This window comes from Octopus bimaculoides, chromosome 10, assembly GCF_046866305.1.
Source record: "Octopus bimaculoides isolate indiv1 chromosome 10, ASM4686630v1, whole genome shotgun sequence".
In the NCBI taxonomy this organism is placed as follows: Eukaryota; Metazoa; Mollusca; class Cephalopoda; order Octopoda; family Octopodidae; genus Octopus; species Octopus bimaculoides.
The window spans coordinates 54548468-54553467 of record NC_142937.1 but is presented as its reverse complement, the minus strand read 5'-3'; the positions used below and the strand labels follow the sequence as shown (position 1 = coordinate 54553467).

The following is a 5000-nucleotide window of genomic DNA, read 5'->3' as shown; positions in this document are numbered from 1 at the left end:
GGGTTTATGTGTGTGTGTGTATGTATGTGTGTGTGAGAGAGACAGACCCTGGACAGCTATCTGTCTAGCTTCTTCTAGACCACTACAGGAGCCACTACAGAGCTGCTTGCTCTCTGTGTCTGCTCACACTGAGCATTTCAACAGGAATGTATATACTAGCTGGCCTTAATCTAGGTTGATAACACCCCACTCCACAAACCAATCCCACCCCCAATTCTCTCACTTCCTCTCTTCAACCAGCTCTCTCTCTCTCTCTCTCTCTCTCTCTCTCACTCACTCTTCCTCTCTCTCTCTCTCTCTCACTCTTCCTCTCTCTCCCCCTTCCCTCACAGAAGCAGCTGTGAGGAGTGTCAAGAGAATAACAAGGAGTGAAGGAACTGCCATCTATTTGTTTCACTATTAGAGGAGGCAGGAAAGCATCATCATCATCATCATTGACAACATCAGCAGCAGCAGGCATCCCCCAACTTTTGATTGGATACATGTGGCAAACATTAATCAGGAGAGATAAAAATAGCAGAGAGGCATGCTTCTGGCCAGCTGCCTAAATCAAATCAAGTTGCAGGGGCCAACACACACACACACACACACACACACACACACACACACACACACACACACACAATTTAAAGAGACTAGAGACTAATAAACTCAATAGAGTTAAAGAATATCTGTAAACATTTGACAAAGAGGCGGGTTAACAAAACAGATTTAATAATTAACAGAATTTTTTTTAAATGAGGAAGGTTATGTGTATATGTATATGTGTGTAGTATGAGAATGTGTGTGGGTGAGTGAACATATGTATGAGTGTTTTCAGGACTAAGTATTGTAAAAGATGTGTATGTGTGTGTGTGTGTAAGATATATATACATATATCTATATATACAGTGTAAAATACACACACACACACACATATATATATATATATATATATATATATATATATATATATATATATATATATATATAGTTTTAGAGAAAAGAACCAAAGTTCATGAACTAATCTATGAAAATCCAGTCACATAATTTTTAATAGATTTAATTTAATTGAGTCTTTAGCCGTAAATTTGGGTTTTTATCCCTAATATTATTATTTATTTATTTATTTATGCGTGCGTGCGTGCGTGCGTGCGTGCGTGCGTGCGTGCGTGCGTGCGTGCGTGCGTGCGTGCGTGCGTGCGTGCGTGCGTGCGTGCGTGCGTGCGTGCGTGCGTGCGTGCGTGCGTGCGTGCGTGCGTGCGTGCGTGCGTGCGTGCGTGCTCTTTTATTCATTTCAGTCAATTGACAGCAGCCATGGTGAAGTACCATGTTTAGTCAAACAAACCAACCCCAGGACTTATTCTTCGTAAGCCTAGTACTTATTCTAACGAACTCATTTGACAAACCGCTAAGTTCCGGGGATGTAAACACACCAGCATTCGGTCGTCAAGCGATGGTGGGAGGGCAAACACACACACACACACACACACACACACACACATACGACGGGCTTCTTTCAGTTTCCATCTTTCAAATCCACTCACAAGGCTTTGGTTGGCCTGAGGCTATAGTAGAAGACACTTGCCCAAGGTGCCACGCAGTAGGACTGAACCTGGAAGGATGTGGTTGGTAAACAAGCTACTTACCACACAGTTACTCCTAAGATAATATATGTATATTAGTGTATGTGTGAAGGCACATGGCTCAGTGGTCAGAGCGTCGAGCTTACGATCGTGAGGCTGTGAGTTCAAATCCCGGGCCAGGCTGTGTGTTGTATTCTTGAGCAAGACACCACATTGCTCCAGTTCACTCAGCTGTAGAAATGAGTTGTGACGTCACAGGTGTCAAGCTGTATCAGGGAAGCCAGTATGCATGGGCAACTGCTGGTCTTCCATAAACAACCTTGCCTGGACTTGTACCTGGGAGGGTAACTTTCTTGGTGCAATCCTATGGTCAGTCATGAATGAAGGGGGTCTCAGCATAGTGTATGTGCATGTATATATACATATATACATATATAACACCAGTAATTCATTGGATACAAATATCCTAGATGGTTTTTATAACCTCTAATTGAACTCACTTTTATATATATATATATATATATATATATATATATAAACTTATTCTGTGTGCGTGTGTGTGTATATATATATCTTATATATGTAATATATATAGTGTAAGATATGCACACACACACACACACACACACACACACACATACAGAATAAGTTATGTGGAATCTGAAAACAGAAGAAAGCCCAATACATTTCAAAACCATCCTCCCTATCCACAAGATTTTTTTTTCTTTTAATTAAACAGTAAACTAAATGAAGTGATTAAGTAGGGGTGAGGAAGGAATCCCCTCAAAGAGTCCTCTAAATGTTAAAATTGAGTGTTTTACTCCAAAACTCCAAAGAAAAAGTCTTATCTTCTGACTTCTTTCTATCTACTTGCCTTCAGGGGAGGGAGAGATGAGAGAAGGGGTGGTGGCGAAGTAGAATAAATAATAAGTCAGGCAGGCAGACAGGCAGACAGGCAGTCAGACTGCCTGAGCAATGAACTGCTGCTTGGCTTGAAAGTAAGTGTATGTGTGTGCGCACATGCGTGAATGTATGCAGGGGAATGTGTACACTTATGTGTATGTGTATGAGAAAGAAAGTGAAGAGAAACTGTCTGCTGTCTTGTACATCTCTCTCTTCACCCCACTATGATTTCACACACACACAAAAAGTGAGTTACTAGGGTGAGGAGCAGAACATTGACATGAGATAGGGAAATGATGCTGATAATAATTCTTTCTAATTTTGGCAGAAGGCCAGAAATTTGAGGGTGTGGGGGTAAGTCAATTGCATCAAAAATAAGTATTTAAATTGAATTGAAAGTTCATTTTATGATGAATCTCTTAGTTATAATTATTGCTGGTGGACTGGTATTTTATTTTACTGCCACCACCACCACCACCACCACCAAAAGGATGAAAGGAGAAATTGACCACAGCAGAATGTGAACTCAGAATCTAACCAGCTAGAAGAAATTCCTCTAAGCATGCTAATGGTAGTGTCAGCTCACCTAAAACCAACAAAATAACAACAATAATAATAATCCTTTCTCCTATAGGCACAAGGCCTGAAATATGTGGGTATGGGGTTACTCTTTTACTTGTTTCAGTCATTTAACTGTGGCCACGCTGGAGCACCGCCTTTAGTCAAGCAAATCGACCCCAGGACTTATTCTTTGTAAGACTAGTACTTATTCTATCGGCCTCTTTTGCCGAACCGCTAAGTTACAGGGATGTAAACACACCAGCATCGGTTGTCAAGGGATGCTGGGGGGGGGGGATAAACACTGACATACAAACATATACACACACATACATTTGGGGTCACCGCTTCTTTCCCCTTTGTTATCTCTACTTTTTCTTAGCTCTCCTGTGTGAACTTTCTGTCTGGCAGTCGCCATGATAGATCGCTGACCACTATATTCAAATTTTTTTTTCCTTGTTTTTCTCTTTATTTCTTTCTGTTGAAGAGCGTAGCTTGAAACGTTAAAGACTTTCTCTATTCCCAAACGTTAAACTAATACATCCTTTTGTTGTTTACACCACCTGTCCTCGTCTGTTGTTTTTTTTCGTAAATTCTCCCATATATATATATATATATATATACATACACACATATATATGATGGGCTTCTTTCAGTTTCCATCTACCAAATCCACTCACAAGGCTATGGTCGGCCCAAGGCTATAGTAGAAGACACTTGCCCAAGGTGCCACACAGTGGGACTGAACCCGAAACCATGTGGTTGGTAAGCAAGCTACTTACCACACAGCCACTCCTATACCAACTTCAGTGCTCAATGGTACTTATTTATCGACCCCGAAAGGCATGTCCTGCAAACAGTTCTGCCAGCTTGCTGCCTTTTTAACAACAACAACAGCAGCAGCAGCAAAAGCAACAATAACAACAAGAATCCTTTCTACCTTGGGCACTAGGCCTGAAATTTAGGGGAGAATACTTGACTGGTACTTAATTTATCAAGCCAGAAAGGATGAAAGACAAAGTCAACCTCAGCGATATTTGAACACAGAACATATTATGATAATAATAAAACTCATAATAATAATAGCAAGAACTCCAGAAAAAAATTTAATTAGGGACAGCTAGGAGACAGGAAAATTCTTGGCATCTAACATTACCTGTTGTAGCCTGATGTTAAGAATTCTTCTTTTCCAACAGTTTAATTGTTATGCATATATGAAATATCAAGCAAGTAGAACTGACATGTGCAAATGAATTGTTAGGCAACATGAAAATACACAGGGGCATTTTCCAAGGAGACTTGCTCTCTCCGTTACTCTTTGTCATAGACTTTTCGATCCAAACACTGAGTAAAGATACTGGAATACAGTTTGAGGTAAATAAATGCACAGTGCTAATTATGAAGAGAGAACAGAAGGTAAACTATGATGGCATAACATTACCACAAGACAACATCATTTGATTGCTGTGGAATAATGAGTGGTACATATATCTAAGAGTGCTGCAAAACAATAGGAAAAAATGGAAGAAGAATTGAGAGAGAAAGTACAAAAAGAGAACTAGGAAGGCACTCAAAACAAAATTAAATGGTGGGAGCACCATTAAAACCATAAATACACGGGCTATACTCATACAGAAATACTCTGCTCCCTTTCTGAAACAAAGGTTGAGCTACAGAACTAAGAACTAAAGAGCTGCTCACAATGCACTCCACACTAAAAGCAATAATGAACACAAACCAGCAGATCTGACAGAAAATGAGAATTACAAGATCTTGCAGGTTTCTTCATAAAAAATAACCATACTATTGAAGGCAGAAGGCCAGATATGATCATAGAAGACAAAATAAACAATGTAAATTCATAGATTTTGTAATTTCCTATGATAGCAGAGTTGATAGCAAAGAAATAGAAAAAACTGAGAAATATCCAGATCTAGCCAGAGAACTGAGGAGACTGTAGAAAACCAAGACAAC

General features: G+C 39.8%; 1 protein-coding gene across 31 annotated transcripts in view; it reads right to left on the bottom strand.

Annotated features, from left to right (window-relative positions):
• Window positions 1-5000, bottom strand: part of LOC106872761 (uncharacterized) — a 417879-nt gene that overhangs the window by 114155 nt on the left and 298724 nt on the right. For 2 of the 31 annotated variants that reach the window (XM_089358669.1, XM_089358671.1), the window contains exon 1: window positions 1-150. This exon is cut by the window's left edge and continues 854 nt beyond it. The exons of 27 other annotated variants lie outside the window; for them this stretch is intronic. The gene's annotated coding sequence lies outside the window, so the exon portion shown is untranslated. Of the gene's footprint in view, window positions 284-5000 lie in introns of those variants that run through there. 2 more of the 31 variants (XM_089358662.1, XM_089358651.1) reach the window with 2 other exon arrangements.